We start from the raw sequence: 20,118 nt of genomic DNA on the forward strand, positions 1-20,118 counted from the left end.
TTCTTGTTCATTTTCCACATTACAGTCAGAATCAGTATCACCGTCTGACACTTCTACACTATTTTCCTGCTTAGAAATCTCTAACACAAGACTATGAAAAAAATCTACCAAATGTAGAATATTTCTCAATTTCTGTTTGTCTCTATTTACGAATTTAGAAGTTAACTGTAAATTCTGCAATTCACATTCTTTGTATAAACTGAGCCACAAAACTTCTATGTGATCTCCTACATTAACTTTGAAATTAATATTACTTTGCTTAGCAAAAGAAAAATTATATCCATATTTTGCTTACCTTAAGATTCCTTGGCTTCTCTTTATCAGCACGTCCTGTCTTCAGTTCGTCTGATTCTTTTCCTGTGTGATTCTGTTCCTTGTTAGTACCTCTGCTTCCTGTCTTTCCTCAGTCTGTAGGTCCTTTCTGCTTCTCGTGAAAAACTAGTGAATTTACTGACACGTGAACAACAGCTGTTCAGCTCGTCAGGACTCCCCCCTTGTTCACGGAAGAAATTCACTTACTTAATTTAAAAAGCAAAAAAACAGGACTTGGTGGCTCACCATTGTAAAATAATACTCTTCCTATATTATTTTATTCTACTGAGGACTTCTCAAAGTATCAATATCACGATATTCTTATAAAAAAATGTATCTATTTATTCTTGGATTGTCCATTAAAAAGAATCAGATTGCAGCAGGTACATACAATAATTAGTTATAAAGTAATTGTCCATTTGTCCATAATTAGCTTAATTGTTGAGATTCACCCATCTTTCCTTGGATCCTGGCTCGTAAATCATGTCTTTGTCCAGCATGTGTCCAGGCCTACATGTCATCTGCTTCTCAGCATGAAGATCCTGTGTCTTGTGGGGTGGGCAGAGCAAAAGAGCCCCCCCTTTCTGTACCATGGGCTTTTATAGCCAGTCGTATGGACACCTGTTCTACATATGGTAGTGAACCAAAAATACACACACAAATAGCGCATGTCAACTAGACATGATGGCTGATGCATAGAACTCAGAAAAATGATTATCGATTAACATTCCAAATGAATTTCCATAACTAACCATTTAACAGAGACCGCCTGGGAATGCCAGGTGCTGTAGGCTTTTGCTTTTTCCTTCCTTCCACCAGCAGGGGGCACTCTCTTCTATGCCTTTTTTCTATTCCCTTTCACAAGTGCACACATTCATTCTCTTTTCTTTTTTTCATTTGCTTTCTCTCTTGCGCTATTTCATCTCTGCAAAATACCAGCATCCTTCAGATCACCGTGGGCCTCCAGCATTGTTGCTTCTTTACTTTTAATACTAGGCTCCTTTTCACCAGGACCAGCGTCTCCCGCGTGGCTGGAGGCAACCACCGGTAACCCCAAGCAGAAGACCTTTGCAGGCAACACGACCCTCCCCCCTGAAGAGCAGCTCAAAGTCACTGACAACCATCTGACCCTCTTCCTTCATTCACCCCTGGACGTCTCGCTCCGCCCCCAAGTTACGGGTCCAGCTTGCTCTTTCTGTCACATTACCGCAATGAAGGGTTTAGCCTGCAGGAGACCATGCGCCGAGACATTTTTGAAGACACCTGATGCGGCGGGTGAATCACTGCTAAACAAACCACACCTGTAGGGACGGCACAGCCTTTGCATGGACCCTTCGGAGCCCGCCCCGTCACGGCCAGATTGCTCGCCACCAAGCGATCCTGAGAAAGGCTTGCCGGGCGATGGATCGAGCAGCATCTTATGGCCATACCACCTTGGATACGCCTGATCTTGTCTGATTTTGGAAGCAAAGCAGGGCTGGGCTCAGACAGTACTTGGATGGGAGACCTCCTGGGAACACCGGGTGCTGTAGACCATTTTGATGACGTTTTGCCCTACTGCCCAGCTCGGCTAGCATGGAACGGCGCCTTGCCGGACACCGACCTTAAGTAACTTAGATGATGGAAGCCCCAAGGCCTCTGAGCCAGTTAGCAGCTAAGTACGCTACCCCGCCGCCTTCACGCAGGCCTGACACCGAGCTCCTTGCCACGGCTAGGAGTGCTTATTGACTCCGCATCTTTCCGTGTGGAAATGATGGCGTTAAAAGCACCCGGGGCCGTGAAGGGGCTAGGCATTCAGCAGGTGCCCAGGGAAGGTTTTGTATGTCGGCCGCCTAGTGAGGGCCAGCAGAAGTAACATGTTTCTCTGCAAAGAAGCTTGTGTAACCAAGCCAGACGGCTGACAAAGAGCTAACCTCAGTGCAAGGAAGGTGCGGAAGGAATTGGGGAGGGGGGGGTGGTTCCTGCTAGGGCCCTGAAATCATAAAACAGGCAGGAGAGTCTGACGCATGGTGACGGAGAGGTTGTAGAGGCAGATAGGGGGTGTTGTCACGTGCGAGCACGTGTACATGCTGGCTTGTGTGTGAGAGTGCGCTTCCTAGGTGTGGCGCGCTGTAGACAGTCAAAGGGATTGTTCCCTTTCATTAAAAGTTAATCCCCGGCTGCAGGCTATTAGAAAGCAACTAACCGCGCTCTACTCACACTACCCAGGTCTACCGGTGAGTCTCGCCTCTGCTCCCGGCCTGTGGCATTGGCCGTGAAGCTGACGTTCCGTCGACAGCGCTGCAGCCGATCAGTGAGCTCAGCGGCTCTGAGTGGGGCGTTGTGTCTACAAGACCTTTTAAGGAAGCCAGCAAAAAAATTGAAGAGAAGGGAATGCACAAAAGGACCTGGTCTTGCTGAACACTGGAAAGGCCATCCGGCAGCCAGACTTCAAAGTAGAAAAGCAGCAAGTGAGAGGCTTGTGCTTGCCTACGGCTACACCACCCTGAGCACATGTGATCTCAGAAGCAAAGCAGGATCAGGCCTGGTTAATACTTGGATGGGAGACAGCCTGGGAATACCAGGTGCTGTAGGCTTTTGCTTTTTCCTTCCTTCCACCAACAGTTGGCACTCTCTTTTGTGCCTTTTTTCTATTCCCTTTCACAAGTGCACACATTCATTCTCTTTTCTTTTTTCCATTTGCTTTCTCTATTGCGCTATTTCATCTCTGCAAAATACCAGCATCCTTCTGATCACCGTGGGCCTCCAGCATTGTTGCTTTTTTTCTTTTAATACTAGGCTCCTTTTCACCAGGACCAGCGTCTCCCGCATGGCTGGAGGCAACCACCGGTAACCCCAAGCAGAAGACCTTTGCAGGCAACACGACCCTCCCCCCTGAAGAGCAGCTCAAAGTCACTGGCAACCATCTCACCCTCTTCCTTCATTCACCCCTGGACGTCTCGCTCCGCCCCCAAGTTACGGGTCCAGCTTGCTCTTTCTGTCACATTACCGCGATGAAGGGTTTAGCCTGCAGGAGACCCTGCGCCGAGACATTTTTGAAGACACCTGATGCGGCGGGTGAATCACTGCTAAACAAACCACACCTGTAGGGACGGCACAGCCTTTTCATGGACCCTTCGGAGCCCGCCCCGTCACGGCCAGATTGCTCGCCACCAAGCGATCCTGAGAAAGGCTGGCCGGGCGATGGATCGAGCAGCGTTTACTGGCCATACCACCTTTGATACGCCTGATCTCGTCTGATCTCGGAAGCAAAGCAGGGCTGGGCTCGGACAGTACTTGGATGGGATACCTCCTGGGAACACCAGGTGCTGTAGACGATATTGATGACGTTTTGCCCTACTGCCCAGCTCGGCTAGCATGGAACGGCGCCTTGCCGGACACCGACCTTAAGTAACTTAGATAATGGAAGCCCCAAGGCCTCTGAGACAGTTGGCAGCTAAGTACGCTACCCCGCCGCCCTTCACGCAGGCCTGACACTGAGCTCCTTGCCACGGCTAGGAGTGCTTATTGACCCCGCAGCTCACCGTGTGGAAATGATGGCGTTAAAAGCACCCGGGGCCGTGAAGGGCCAGGATTTCAGCAGGTGCCCAGGGAAGGTTTTGGATGCCGGCCATCTAGCGAGGGCCAGCACAAGTAACATGTTTCTCTGCAAAGAAGCTTGTGTAACCAAGCCAGACGGCTGACAAAGAGCTAACCTCAGTGCAAGGAAGGCAAGGAAGGTGCGGAAGGAATTGGGGAAGGGGGGGGTGATTCCTGCTAGGGCCCTGAAATCATAAAACAGGCAGGAGAGTCTGACGCATGGTGACGGAGAGGTTGTAGGGGCAGATAGGGGGTGTTGTCACGTGCGAGCACGTGTGTATGCTGGCTTGTGTGTGAGAGTGCGCTTCCTAGGTGTGTCGCGCTGCAGACAGTCAAAGGGATTGTTCCCTTTCATTAAAAGTTAATCCCCAGCTGCAGGCTATTAGAAAGCAACTAACTGCGCTCTACTCACCCTACCCGGGTCTACCGGTGAGTCTCGCCTCTGCTCCCGGCCTGTGGCATTGGCCGTGAAGCTGACGTTCCGTCGACAGCGCTGCAGCCGATCAGTGAGCTCAGCTGCTCTGATTGGGGCGTTGTGTCTACAAGACCTTTTAAGGAAGCCAGCAAAAAAATTGAAGAGAAGGGAAAGCACAAAAGGACCTGGTCTTGCTGAGCACTGGAAAGGGCAGCCGGCAGCCAGACATCAAAGTAGAAAAGCAGCAAGTGTGAGGCTTGTCATCTTTCCTTGGATCCTGGCTGGTAAATCATGTCTTTGTCCAGCATGTGTCCAGGCCTACATGTCATCTGCTTCTCAGCATGAAGATTCTGTGTCTTGTGGGGTGGGCAGAGCAAGAGAGCCCCCCCTTTCTGTACCATGGGCTTTTATAGCCAGTCGTATGGACACCTGTTCTACATATGGTAGTGAACCAAAAATACACACACAAATAGCACATGTCAACTAGACACGATGGCTGAGGCATAGAACTCAGAAAAATGATTATCGATTAACATTCCAAATGAATTTCCATAATTAACCATTTAACATTTCCCCCTTTTTTGAGAATAAAAGGACTTTAACTGAAATTTCTTAAAAGAAGATACATTCATCAATCATTTTTTCTTTCCTTCTTCCTTGGCAATATCATTAAATTTCCATAATAATAATAATAGTAATAATAGTATCAATATCGGATTATTGCTATATAATGATGTGAATTCATGTTATGGTAAGACGTGACTAATAATCATTTAATATGAATAATTATACTTCCCTATATCTAAATTGAAGCAATCGCGTGTTCAATCGTCATCATCTGATGTCATCGGGTCGTCGTCTCGTCTTCTTCTTGGTTCTTTTATAACACAGTCTTTAGATGAAAACTCCTTTGAAATAAATTACATGTAGATATTGTACAGTCCATAATTGTGCTCATTATTGTTCAGTCCATAAACTGTACTCTTTATTAGAAAGATCATGTGTGTCAGTTGATAAGAAAACAAAGTCCATGGATGAAATGTAGCTTTAATATCTGTGCAGTGTCACCTGGACTTACGTTGGATCGTCTTTGGAATCTTCCGTGTGTCCGCACTGGTCTCGTGTCACTTTTGGAACAGATGTGACGTCTTTGGTCAGTAAAGCAAGGGTTAACTTGACACTTTCCTGCTTTATATAGCACCATAAACAGTACTCAGTCCTTTATATACAGGACACATATGCCAGGTATTACCTGTTCACCAGCTTTCATTGAAGCGTTGCAGGTGATAAGAAACCACTGGAACGTGATGAAACTTGAACACAACACAGTACATATAGGATCATCGTCCTCTGCCGTCCTGGTGATCAGTGGTGTGAATTGTATTGTATGTAATGGACACAGTCTATTATAACACTCAGCATTCACACCTGTTACCTTCTGAGACGTCCGGATGTCAGTTGCTTCTTCTTGTAACTTTTGAGAATCTCTTTGATTTATAAAAATTAAAAGTCTTTATTAAGATAGAATTCATAATTGCGATGTCTTGATTGAAGTCTTCATTCCCTAATCTGATACCAAATCTGGCAGTTTTTCCTAACCTATAATATCACAGCGTACCATAGCAATCAGTAATATCCATCTAATTATTATCAAAATATTAAAATAAATTATGTTTGGAATAATAAACAATAATAGATAATAATTCATTATCAATCAAGTTCTCCATATGATAGAACATTTTTATGTCATAGGTGTAATTACCTTTTCTAACCCATAGGTGTCTGTACTTTGAAAAAACAAGTTTTTATATCTTAATTAAACCAATAATATCAAAGAATGTATACTCCTGAACCAAAATGAATAAATATATGAATGTATGAATGAATGAATGAATGAATAAATGAATGAATGAATTGTTGTGTTTACTCAGAAAATGTAAACATTTTTTTCCTTAGCAATATATATTTAATGAAGCAATACTCTTGTATTAGACATTACTTTATTAAATATTAATGTGTTTTCTCAATTGAGATATTGAACTCAAATAAAATCAAATGAGAATTAAAAAATGAAAATGAAAAAATAGAAAAATAAGAAGTATAAAGTAAGAATAAAATTTTAAAAATGAAAAATAAAATTAAGAGTAAAAATAAGAATAAAAATAAAAATAAGGCCTTTAAATTTTAATGACAAATGCAGAGTAATTATATTCTCCATAAAAAATACCCTTATATCTCCATTATCTGGATGATTTCATATTTGTCATAACCTTGTACCACCAAAAAATATTAAATTATGCAACTTTGCATGTAATACCCTTCTTAATTATACCATAGTACCTTATTATTATTTCTTCTTTATTAAAATGTGTGGAAAATAAGTATTGATCAAAAGTGATTATGTAATCAGGATCAAAAACACATTTTCCCCCTTAATACCAAAAATATTATTTTATAAAATTTATGTATATATCAGAACCAAATTAAAAATAATTATTCTTCTAGAAATATTGTGCATAAATTTCATATTGATGAGTAGCATAGATTTGACTAAAGAGAGGTGTGTACCTATTTAGGTAACCATTAAAAATAATATTATAGTTATTCAAGAATATTATCATGTGGAAAATTATTCTAAATATAAATTTGCTTTGTAAACCATTTTCATAGAATCATAGAATGGTAGAGTTGGAAGGGACCTCCTGGGTCATCTGGTCCAACCCCCTGCTCAAAGCAGGATTCACTAGATCATCTCAGACAGATGTCTGTCCAGCCTCTGTTTGAAGACGTCCATTGAAGGGGAACTCACCACCTCTCGTGGCAGCCTGTTCCACTCATTAATCACCCTAGCTGTCAAAAAGTTTTTTCTAATATCTAATCTGTGTCTCCTCCCATTTAGTTTCATCCCATTGCTTCTAGTCTTTCCTTGTGCAAATGAGAATAAAGATGATCCTTCTACAATGTGACAGCCCTTGACATATTTGTAGACAGCTATTAAGTCTCCTCTCAGTCTTCTTTTTTGCAAGCTAAACATTCCCAAATCCTGCAACCGTTCCTCATAGGACATGGTTTGCAGACCAGTCACCATTCTGGTCGCTCTTCTCTGAACTTGCTCCAGTTTGTCTATGTCTTTTTTAAAATGTGGTGCCCAAAACTGTACACAGTATTCCAGATGAGGTCTGACCAAAGAGGAGTAAAGACCGATAATGACTTCACGTGATCTAGACTGTATGCTTCTGTTAATACATCCCAGAATTGTATTTGCCTTTTTTGCTGCTGCATCACACTGTTGACTCATGTTCAGTCTATGATCTATTAGTATACCTAAGTCTTTTTCACATGTACTGTTGCTTAGCTCTATACCTCCCATTCTGTATATGCTTTTTTCATTTTTATTGCCCAGATGTAGTACTTTGCATTTTTCCATGTGAAAAAACATTCTGTTGGTTGCTGCCCACTGCTCCAGTTTATTTAGGTCTTTTTGAATCCTCTCTCTCTCTTCTCTAGTATTAGCTATCCCTCCTAGCTTTGTGTCATCAGCAAATTTAATCAGTTTACCCTCAATTCCTTCATCTAAATCATTGATAAAGATGTTGAACAATACAGGTCCCAGGACAGAGCCCTGTGGTACCCCACTTGAGACATTCATCCAGCTGGATGTGAAGCCATTTACAACCACCCTTTGAGTCCGATCACTAAGCCAGTTATGAATCCACCTAACAGTTGCCTGGTCCATTGCATACTTGGTCATTTTTTCAATAAGGATGGTGTGAGATACTTTGTCAAATGCTTTGCTGAAGTCAAGATATACTATATCTACAGCATTTCCCTGATCCACCCAGTCAGTGATTCTGTCATAGAAGGAAATTAAGTTAGTCTGACATGACTTGTTAGTTACAAACCCATGCTGACTCTGGTTAATCACTTCATTCTTATCCATGTACTTACATACATGTTGTTTAATAATTTGTTCAAAGATCTTTCCTGGTATAGAAGTCAGACTCACCGGCCTATAGTTCCCAGGGTCCACCTTCTTCCCCTTTTTGAAGATAGGAACAACATTTGCTCTTCTCCAGTCTTCTGGGACTTCTCCTGTTCTCCAAGAATTTTCAAAGATTATGGAGAGTGGTTCTAAAATTTCTTCTACGATCTCCTTCAGTACTCTGGGGTGTAATTCATCTGGACCTGGAGACTTGAACTCATTTATGTTAGCTAAATATTCCCTCACAATCTTTCTGTTTACAGATAACTTGGATTCCTCTATTCCTTTAAAAGGACAGTGAAGATCAGTTGATGTTACATTTTCTTTTTGAGAGAAAACAGATGCAAAATAGGAATTAAAAAGTTCGGCCTTCTCAACATCCTCTCTTACCATTTCTCCATTTTCATCCTGTAAAAATCCTATAGCATCTTTGACTTTTCTTTTACTTTTGACATACCCCCAAAATCCTTTTTTATTGCTTTTAACATCTCTTGCAAGCCTTAATTCATTGTCAGCTTTAGCTAACCTGATACGTGCCCTGCAGGATCTGCAGACTGCATTATAATCTTCTTTAGATATGCCTCCCTCTTTCCATTTAATAAACATTTCTTTCTTTCTTTTTAGCATGTGTTTAAGTTCTGTGTTCATCCATCCTGGTTTCCTTAAATGCTTCCCATTCTTCCTACTTTTCGGGATTGTTAACGATTGTGCTTTGAGAATCTCATTTTTAAAAATTTCCCATCCTTCCTGGACATTTTTGTCCTTAAGGACATCCAGCCATTGGATCCCTCCTATTCTCTTTCTGAGTCTCTTAAAATCTGCCTTTCTAAAATCTAACCTTGAAGTTTGAGTCTTCACATGTCTTCCTCCTCTAGTTATCCAAAATTCTATAATAGCATGATCGCTGCCTCCTAGGGTCCCAGCCACCTTTACCTCCTCAATCATTTCCTCCCTGTTTATAAGGATTAGATCCAAAGTAGCAGATCCCCTTGTTTTCTCCCTTACCTTTTGGAAGATAAACTTGTCAGCAAGAGAGGATAAGAATTTGCTTGACCTGTTAGTTTTACTTGAGAGAGATTCCCAACAAATGTCTAGATAGTTGAAATCTCCCACGACCACTACGTCATATTTTTTGGAGAACTTGGTCATTTGATACATAAAGAGTTCATCCATATCTTCAGCTTGCCCAGGTGGTCTGTAGTAAATGCCTACAATGGTGTCCTTTCCGTTGTTCTCTCCTTGTATTCTTACCCAAACAGTTTCCACAGAACTCCCAGTCTCTGAAGCTTCAATCTCTGTGCAGATATACGCTTTTCTAACATACAATGCAACACCTCCTCCTCGTTTATCAAGTCTGTTTCTTGCAAATAAGTTGTATCCTTTTAGCCTTTTATTCCAATCATGTTTATCGTTCCACCAAGTTTCAGTGATTCCAATGACATCATATTCCTTTTCCTGCACTAGTAGTTCTAATTCTCCTTGTTTGTTGCCCATGCTTTGTGCATTTGTATAAAAACATTTTAGTTTGTGATTGGTTTCTCTTCCTCCCATATTTTTATTATTTAAATTGTTTTGTCTTTGTTCTTCCTTTCCACTTCCAGTAGCAGAGATCTCAATAGTATTTGTCAGCTGTATGGCTTTTTCTGGCCTTTTGCTTCCCTTCCCACATTGTTCTAGTTTAAAGCTCTTCTGATGAGTGTAGCAAGGCGACTTCCAAATACATGTTTTCCAGTCTTCGTAAGGTGCACCCCATCTCTAGCAAGTAGTCCATCGTATAGGTAATTCATTCCGTGATCCAGAAATCCAAATCCTTGTTGACGGCACCATCGACGTAGCCAGTTGTTCACCTGTAGAATCTTATTCCACCTCATTGTTCCATGGACATCCACTGGTAGGATGGATGAGAAGACCACCTGCGCTCCCAATTCTTTCACTTTCTTGCCTAAGTCTTCAAAGTCACTGCAGATGGTTTCCAGGTCCTTTCCTGCGGTGTCATTTGTCCCCACATGTATTAGCAGGAATGGGTAGTGATCTGTAGGTCTGAAGAGTCTTGATATCCTGTCAGACACATCTTTAATTTTTGCTCCTGGAAGACAGCACATTTCTCTTGAGGTTATGTCTGGTCTGCAGATAGCGGCCTCTGTTCCTCTTAACAGGGAATCCCCCATGACCACCACTCTCCGTTTTTTCTCCACAACATTCTTCTTTCTCCATCCAGGAGGATTCTGAGGGCTTACAAGGTTATTCATTGCTGGCAAAGTCTTATTTTGCTGTATTTCTTCATGGTTCTCCTGCGTGAGAGCTTGGTACTGGTTCCTGAGCAGTATGGGTGCTGACTGCCTCTCGATCCTCCTGCTTCTGTGGGTCACATGCTTCCATTCCTCTGTTTCGTCAGGTGCAGTTCAAATTTCTTCTCTTTCTGAATCATGAAGAGATAATTCTGCTCTGTCTAAGAACTCTTCACCTTCCTTAATGATTTTCAAGGTAGTTAACCTCTCTTCTAGATTTCGCAACTTTTCCTCCAACAGGGACACAAGCTTGCATTTCTGGCATGTGAAGTTTGGCTTTTCCACTGGCAAGTCTGTGAACATGTAGCAGGATATGCAGCTCACCAAATGGCTCCTGGACTCTTCCATGTTCTTACTGTTAATGTTCTGAAAACAGTGAAAAAAGCTTAAAAAAAAAGCTTCAAAATGCGCGCGCCGGACTCTTCACTTACCCCAAAATGCAGTGGGAATATGCAAATTATCTCCTCAGGACTCCTCCCCTGATTTTGATGTGTGGTTGCCCTTATCCACTATTAGTTAAATCAAGAAATAATAATTATTAAAGAAATATAGAAATATATATATGTAGATAATACCTAATTATGTATTATAATTTCCTCAGAATTAAATATATTTTTGTACCTTCATATAAAGAAACATTTTTTTTTTCAAACATACAAACATACGAGGCCTCTGTCACATCAATCACACTTAGCAGCTGCTGATTTACTCATCTGTCACCTTCACTCTGACATTCACAGATCTGTTCAACTCAAACATTCCACTTAAGAAGTTTTAGATATATATATATATATTTAACCCAAAATTGTTGTATCCCAATTTATTAATGCGCATTGCCATATCAATTGAATGTCTTTATATTTCTTTGAATATTCCCCAAGTACATATTATATAATATGAGAGTAAGTCACTGGAATTTCAGACACTTGAAAAAACTCTTGTCTTAGATTCTTTTTTCACTGGCTGCCCGGTCTTAAGTTACATCAGTTGAAAATAGAATGAATGGGATCCTATACTATTAGCTCAAAGTTCAAAGGCCGCAGCTGTCACACGTCATGCTGTAAAGCTACTTTAATTTGCACGAACACTTATTGCACAGAAAATATTAGCAACACAAAAGAATTAATAAGTATTACATATATATTATAGTTCAACTAGATATATTGTTATTATTTTAAAATGTTATACACATAAAATCATGCAATTTTTTCACTTCCTGTGTGAATAAAGAAATAAATCCATTTTAGAGTTCTTTGATCAAATCCTGCTTTGGAATGAAAACTCTAAGGAAATATAAGAAAATAAAATTAAATATCAAATTCATACAGAAACAGAATTATTTAAATATCTTATACATATATTGGTTGGTTCTAATGTAATTCAAAATATTGCTACTTTAATTTATATATATGAAGTTCTAATTTATTAATTAATATATATATATTTTATAAACGTATATATAAATACAATTATACGCAATCTCTACTTAGACAAGTGTATATATATATATATATATATATATATATGAACTATTAGAAACTATGTAACTACAATTTTACTGTATAAGATTATAAATAAATATTGAGACATTGTATTACATTTTGATACAACATTATAATTACAGTTTTTCCTTAGCCACTCCCTAAACCAAATCTTCTGTCTCTCTCAAATATCTCCAGGAACGCCCTATTTAGGAAAGACATTTTTCTATCCTTCAAAACCTCAGAGAACTGCCTGTTCTTCTGTCCACATTCCATGACGTCACTGTGAGTTGGTCGTCTCACCTGTCTCTGTCATTCAGTTTCAGCCATTTTCCTTTTTAGAGAATCACAGTTCTGACTGAGAATTAACTTATTCTGTGGAGAGATGGATCTTTGCACTGATATGGCTTATAACATATATGAAATCTTCTGCGTATTTGATAGAGTTCACTATGGGGATGACTCAGTCTAGGAGAGTTTGATATTGACTTTTGGTAAGATTTTACCTTTCCTGGTTTTATAAATTTAGCTTGATTTTCTTTTCACGATTCTCATGTTTTCTAACAAAATCCAGCATCTGCGCACATTCAAATAATGAATTTTTTTGTGATGCCATAACTTGGGAAACTGAATTTAGGAATTTGAATTTTTGTACAAAAGTTGTTATCATATGTTGTACTTTTCCATTTTTGATGAGAGCTTTGTACAACCGTTCAAATATGGACACGAATGTATATGTACATTCCTTCCTACCAATCCTTAGTTTCTGCAGATCTTCTATGTTGGGAAAATCCTTTGTGACACAATAAATCAAATATCTTAATCTGTCCGAATCATTTTCCCATCCATTAGGAGAGTCATTTTCACAGGGCATTAAATGTAAACGTCTGGACAATGTCACAGGAATCCATATTTTAAATAATTGATTCCTCTCCTCATTGGATAAATCAAACTTATCAGAGAAGCTCTCAAATGTCTCTGAATTTCTACAGGCATGGATTTTGACATCATATTTTGGCATGATTTTGTATAATTTCAGCAAATTTTCCTCATTTTAATTTGGAGTTGAGCTTGGGTAATTCCAGGATTCTCTGATATTTTTAGTGGCTCTTGTACGTCTGTTCCTCCTACGTCACTCACGTCTCCTCCCACATCACCTAGTATGTCGGTTTCTCGTATGTCAGTCATGTCTCCTCCCATGTCAGGTTTCTGTATGTCCGTCTCTTGGTCAGACCCAAGGTCACCTTCAGTTACAGACACGTGTCTTACTTCTTGTTCATTTTCCACATTACAGTCTGAATCAGTATCACCGTCTGACACTTCTACACTATTTTCCTGCTTAGAAATCTCTAACACAAGACTATGAAAAAAATCTACCAAATGTAGAATATTTCTCAATTTCTGTTTGTCTCTATTTACCAATTTAGAAGTTAACTGTAAATTCTGCAATTCACATTCTTTGTATAAACTGAGCCACAAAACTTCCATGTCATCTCCTACATTAACTTTGAAATTAATATTACTTTGTTTAGCAAAAGAAGAAATTATATCCATATTTTGCTTACCTTAAGATTCCTTGGCTTCTCTTTATCAGCACGTCCTGTCTTCAGTTCGTCTGATTCTTTTCCTGTGTGATTCTGTTCCTTGTTAGTACCTCTGCTTCCTGTCTTTCCTCAGTCTGTAGGTCCTTTCTGCTTCTCGTGACAAACTAGTGAATTTACTGACACGTGAACAACAGCTGTTCAGCTCATCAGGACTCACCCCTTGTTCACGGAAGAAATTCACTTACTTAATTTAAAAAACAAAAAAACAGGACTGGCTGGCTCACCATTGTAAAATAATACTCTTCCTGTATTATTTTTTTCTACTGAGGACTTCTCAAAGTATCAATATCACGATATTCTTATAAAAAAATGTATCTATTTATTCTTGGATTGTCCATTAAAAAGAATCAGATTGCAGCAGGTACATACAATAATTAGTTATAAAGTAATTGTCCATTTGTCCATAATTAGCTTAATTGTTGAGATTCACCCTCTTTCCTTGGATCCTGGCTTGTAAATCATGTGTTTGTCCAGCATGTGTCCAGGCCTACATGTCATCTGCTTCTCAGCATGAAGATTCTGTGTCTTGTGGGGTGGGCAGAGCAAGAGAGCCCCCCCTTTCTCTACCATGGGCTTTTATAGCCAGTCGTATGGACACCTGTTCTACATATGGTAGTGAACCAAAAATACACAAACAAATAGCGCATGTCAACTAGACACGATGGCTGAGGCATAGAACTCAGAAAAATGATTATCGATTAACATTCCAAATTAATTTCCATAATTAACCATTTAACAGAGACCGCCTGGGAATGCCAGGTGCTGTAGGCTTTTGCTTTTTCCTTCCTTCCACCAGCAGGGGGCACTCTCTTCTATGCCTTTTTTCCATTCCCTTTCACAAGTGCACACATTCATTCTCTTTTCTTTTTTTCATTTGCTTTCTCTCTTGCGCTATTTCATCTCTGCATAATACCAGCATCCTTCTGATCACCGTGGGCCTCCAGCATTGTTGCTTCTTTACTTTTAATACTAGGCTCCTTTTCACCAGGACCAGCGTCTCCCGGGTGGCTGGAGGCAACCACCGGTAACCCCAAGCAGAAGACCTTTGCAGGCAACATGACCCTCCCCCCTGAAGAGCAGCTCAAAGTCACTGGCAACCATCTCACCCTCTTCCTTCATTCACCCCTGGACGTCTCGCTCCGCTCCCAAGTTACGGGTCCAGCTTGCTCTTTCTGTCACATTACCGCGATGAAGGGTTTAGCCTGCAGGAGACCCTGCGCCGAGACATTTTTGAAGACACCTGATGCGGCGGGTGAATCACTGCTAAACAAACCACACCTGTAGGGACGGCACAGCCTTTGCATGGACCCTTCGGAGCCCGCCCCGTCACGGCCAGATTGCTTGCCATCAAGCGATCCTGAGAAAGGCTGGCCGGGCGATGGATCAAGCAGCGTCTACTGGCCATACCACCTTGGATACGGCCGATCTCGTCTGATCTCGGAAGCAAAGCAGGCCTGGGCTCGGACAGTACTTGAATGGGAGACCTCCTGGGAACACCGGGTGCTGTAGACCATTTTGATGACGTTTTGCCCTACTGCCCAGCTCGGCTTGCATGGAACGGCGCCTTTCCGGACACCGACCTTAAGTAACTTAGATGATGGAAGCCCCAAGGCCTCTGAGCCAGTTGGCAGCTAAGTACGCTACCCCGCCGTCCTTCACGCAGGCCTGACACCGAGCTCATTACCACTGCTAGGAGTGCTTATTGACTCCGCAGCTCGCCGTGTGGAAATGATGGCGTTAAAAGCACTCGGGGCCGTGAAGGGGCCAGGCTTTCAGCAAGTGCCCAAGGAAGGTTTTGGATGCCGGCCGCCTAGCGAGGGCCAGCAGAAGCAACATGTTTCTCTGCAAAGAAGCTTGTGTAACCAAGCCAGACGGCTGCCAAAGAGCTTACCTCAGTGCAAGGAAGGCAAGGAAGGTGCGGAAGGAATTGGGGAGGGGGGGGGTGATTCCTGCTAGGGCCCTGAAATCATAAAACAGGCAGGAGAGTCTGACGCATGGTGACGTAGAGGTTGTAGGGGCAGAGAGGGGGTGTTGTCACGTGCGAGCACGTGTGCATGCTGGCTTGTGTGTGAGAGTGCGCTTCCTAGGTGTGGCGCGCTGCAGACAGTCAAAGGGATTGTTCCCTTTCATTAAAAGTTAATCCCCGGCTGCAGGCTACTAGAAAGCAACAAACCGCGCTCTACTCACCCTACCCGGGTCTACCGGTGAGTCTCGCCTCTGCTCCCGGCCTGTGGCATTGGCTGTGAAGCTGACGTTCCGTCGACAGCGCTGCAGCCGATCAGTGAGCTCAGCGGCTCTGAGTGGGGCGTTGTGTTTATACGACCTTTTAAGGAAGCCAGCAAAAAAATTGAAGAGAAGGGAAAGCACAAAAGGACCTGGTCTTGCTGAGCACTGGAAAGGGCATCCGGCATCCAGCCTTCAAAGTAGACAAGTAGCAAGTGAGAGGCTTGTCTGTGCCTTCAAAGTAGAAAAACAGCAAGTGAGAAGCTTGTCTCTGCCTACGGCCACATCACCCTGAACACGCCTGATCTCGTCTCATCTCGGAAGCTTAGCAGGGTTGGGCCTGGTTAGTACTTGGATGGGAGACCACCTGGGAATACCAGGTACTGTAAGCTTATGCTTTTTCTTTCCTTCCACCAGCAGGGGGCACTCTCTTCTATGCCTTTTTTCCATTCCCTTTCACAAGTGCACACATTCATTCTCTTTTCTTTTTTTCATTTGCTTTCTATCTTGCGCTATTTCATCTCTGCAAAATACCAGCATCCTTCTGATCACCGTGGGCCTCCAGCATTGTTGCTTCTTTACTTTTAATACTAGGCTCCTTTTCACCAGGACCGGCGTCTCCCGCGTGGCTGGAGGCAACCACCAGTAACCCCAAGCAGAAGACCTTTACAGGCAACACGACCCTCCCCCCTGAAGAGCAGCTCAAAGTCACTGGCAACCATCTCACCCTCTTCCTTCATTCACCCCTGGACGTCTCGCTCCGCCCCCAAGTTACGGGTCCAGCTTGCTCTTTCTGTCACATTACCGCGATGAAAGGTTTAGCCTGCAGGAGACCCTGCGCCGAGCCATTTTTGAAGACACCTGATGCGGCGGGTGAATCACTGCTAAACAAACCACACCTGTAGGGACGGCACAGCCTTTGCATGGACCCTTCGGAGCCCGCCCCGTCACGGCCAGATTGCTCGCCACCAAGCGATCCTGAGAAAGGCTGGCCGGGCGATGGATCAAGCAGCGTCTACTGGCCATACCACCTTGGATACATCCGATCTCGTCTGATCTCGGAAGCAAAGCTGGGTTGGGCTCAGACAGTACTTGGATGGGAGACCTCCTGGGAACACCGGGTGCTGTAGACCATTTTGATGACGTTTTGCCCTACTGCCCAGCTCGGCTAGCATGGAACGGCGCCTTGCCGGACACCGACCTTAAGTAACTTAGATGATGGAAGCCCCAAGGCCTCTGAGCCAGTTAGCAGCTAAGTACGCTACCCCGCCGCCTTCACGCAGGCCTGACACCGAGCTCCTTGCCACGGCTAGGAGTGCTTATTGACTCCGCAGCTCGCCGTGTGGAAATGATGGCGTTAAAAGCACCCGGGGCCGTGAAGGGGCCAGGCTTTCAGCAGGTGCTCAGGGAAGGTTTTGGATGCCGGCCGCCTAGCGAGGGCCAGCAGAAGTAACATGTTTCTCTGCAAAGAAGCTTGTGTAACCAAGCCAGACGGCTGACAAAGAGCTAACCTCAGTGCAAGGAAGGCAAGGAAGGAATTGGGGAGGGGGGGGTGATTCCTGCTAGGGCCCTGAAATCAAAAAACAGGCAGGAGAGTCTGACGCATGGTGTCGGAGAGGTTGTAGGGGCAGATAGGGGGTGTTGTCACGTGCGAGCACGTGTGCATGCTGGCTTGTGTGTGAGAGTGCGCTTCCTAGGTGTGGCGCGCTGCAGACAGTCAAAGGGATTGTTCCCTTTCATTAAAAGTTAATCCCCGGCTGCAGGCGATTAGAAAGCAAATAACCGCGCTCTACTCACCCTACCCGGGTCTACCGGTGAGTCTCGCCTCTGCTTCCGGCCTGTGGCATTGGCCGTGAAGCTGACGTTCCGTCGACAGCGCTGCAGCCGATCAGTGAGCTCAGCGGCTCTGAGTGGGGCGTTGTGTATACAAGACCTTTTAAGGAAGCCAGCAAAAAAATTGAAGAGAAGGGAAAGCACAAAAGGACCTGGTCTTGCTGAACACTGGAAAGGGCATCCGGCAGCCAGACTTCAAAGTAGAAAAGCAGCAAGTGAGATGCTTGTCTCTGCCTACGGCCACACCACCCTGAACATGCCTGATCTTGTCTGATCTCGGAAGCTGAGCAGTGTCAGGCCTGGTTAGTACTTGGATAGGAGACTGCCTGGGAATACCAGGTGCTGTAGGCTTTTGCTTTTTCCTTCCATCCACCAGCAGGGGGCACTCTCTTCTATGCCTTTTTTCCATTCCCTTTCACAAGTGCACACATTCATTTTTTTTTCTTTTTTTCATTTGCTTTCTCTCTTGCGCTATTTCATCTCTGCAAAATACCAGCATCCTTCTGATCACCGTGGGCCTCCAGCATTGTTGCTTCTTTACTTTTAATGCTAGTCTCCTTTTCACCAGGACCAGCATCTCCCGCGTGGCTGGAGGCAACCACCGGTAACCCCAAGCAGAAGACCTTTGCAGGCAACACGACCCTCCCCCCTGAAGAGCAGCTCAAAGTCACTGGCAACCATCTCACCCTCTTCCTTCATTCACCCCTGGACGTCTCGCTCCGCCCCCAAGTTACGGGTCCAGATTGCTCTTTCTGTCACATTACCGTGATGAAGGGTTTAGCCTGCAGGAGACCCTGCGCTGAGCCATTTTTCAAGACACCTGATGCGGCGGGTGAATCACTGCTAAACAAACCACACCTGTAGGGACGGCACAGACTTTGCATGGACCCTTCGGAGCCCACCCCGTCACGGCCAGATTGCTCGCCACCAAGCGATCCTGAGAAAGGCTAGCCGGGCGATGGATCGAGCAGCTTCTACTGGCCATACCACCTTGGATACGCCCGATCTCATATGATCTCGGAAGCAAAGCAGGGTTGGGCCTGGTTAGTACTTGGATGGGAGACTGTAAAATAATACTCTTCCTGTATTATTTTTTTCTACTGAGGACTTCTCAAAGTATCAATATCACGATATTCTTATAATAAAATGTATCTATTTATTCTTGGATTGTCCATTAAAAAGAATCAGTTTGCAGCAGGTACATACAATAATTAGTTATAAAGTAATTGTCCATTTGTCCATAATTAGCTTAATTGTTTAATTGTTGAGATTCACCCATCTTTCCTTGGATTCTGGCTGGTAAATCATGTCTTTGTCCAGCATGTGTCTAGGCCTACATGTCATCTGCTTCTCAACATGAGGATTCTGTGTCTTGTGGGGTGGGCAGAGCAAGAGAGCCCCCCCTTTCTGTACCATGGGCTTTTATAGCCAGTCGTATGGACACCTGTTCTACATATGGTAGTGAACCAAAAATACACACACAAATAGCGCATGTCAACTAGACACGATGGCTGAGGCATAGAACTCAGAAAAATGATTATCGATTAACATTTCAATTGAATTTCCATAATTAACCATTTAACATTTCCCCCTTTTTGAGAATAAAAGGACTTTAACTGAAAAGTCTCAAAAGAAGATACATTCATCAATCATTTTTTCTTTCCTTCTTCCTTGGCAATATCATTAAATTTCCATAATTTAATAATAGTAATAATAGTATCAATATCGGATTATTGTTATATAATGATGTGAATTCATGTTATGATAAGCCGTGACTAATATTCATTTAATATGTATAATTATACTTCCCTATATCTAAATTGAAGCAATCGCGGGTTCAATCGTCATCATCTGATGTCATCGGGTCGTCGTCTCGTCTTCTTCTTGGTTCTTTTATAACACAGTCTTTAGATGAAAACTCCTTTGAAATAAATTACAGCATGTAGATATTGTACAGTCCATAATTGTGTTCATTATTGTGCAGTCCATAAACTGTACTCTTTATTAGAAAGATCATGTGTGTCAGTTGATAAGAAAACAAAGTCCATGGATGAAATGTAGCTTTAATATCTGTGCAGTGTCACCTGGACTTACGTTGGATCGTCTTTGGAATCTTCCGTGTGTCCGCACTTGTCTCGTGTCACTTTTGGAACAGATGTGACGTCTTTGGTCAGTAAAGCAAGGGTTAACTTGACACTTTCCTGCTTTATATAGCACCATAACCAGTACTCAGTCCTTTATATACAGGACACATATGCCAGGTATTACCGGTTCACCAGCTTTCATTGAAGCGTTGCAGGTGATAAGAAACCACTGGAACGTGATGAAACTTGAACACAACACAGTACATATAGGATCATCGTCCTCTGCCGTCCTGGTGATCAGTGGTGTGAATTGTATT

At 42.9% G+C, this 20,118-nt stretch overlaps 6 pseudogenes; all 6 read left to right on the forward strand.

The window, feature by feature from the left end:
* Window positions 1-1,728: 1,728 nt before the first annotated feature.
* Window positions 1,729-1,847, forward strand: LOC141269932 (5S ribosomal RNA; annotated as a pseudogene).
* Window positions 1,848-3,509: 1,662 nt separating this feature from the next.
* Window positions 3,510-3,629, forward strand: LOC141268200 (5S ribosomal RNA; annotated as a pseudogene).
* An 11,424-nt stretch (window positions 3,630-15,053) lies between these two features.
* Window positions 15,054-15,173, forward strand: LOC141268449 (5S ribosomal RNA; annotated as a pseudogene).
* Window positions 15,174-16,157: 984 nt separating this feature from the next.
* LOC141268329 (5S ribosomal RNA) lies at window positions 16,158-16,276 on the forward strand (annotated as a pseudogene).
* A 621-nt stretch (window positions 16,277-16,897) lies between these two features.
* On the forward strand, window positions 16,898-17,017 carry LOC141267907 (5S ribosomal RNA; annotated as a pseudogene).
* Window positions 17,018-17,949: 932 nt separating this feature from the next.
* LOC141268465 (5S ribosomal RNA) lies at window positions 17,950-18,068 on the forward strand (annotated as a pseudogene).
* The last annotated feature ends 2,050 nt before the right edge of the window (window positions 18,069-20,118 follow it).

The sequence above is a fragment of the Phyllobates terribilis genome, unplaced genomic scaffold (genome assembly GCF_046119375.1).
Source record: "Phyllobates terribilis strain yellow unplaced genomic scaffold, ASM4611937v1 Scaffold_4__5_contigs__length_816908805, whole genome shotgun sequence".
Lineage (NCBI taxonomy): Eukaryota > Metazoa > Chordata > Amphibia > Anura > Dendrobatidae > Phyllobates > Phyllobates terribilis.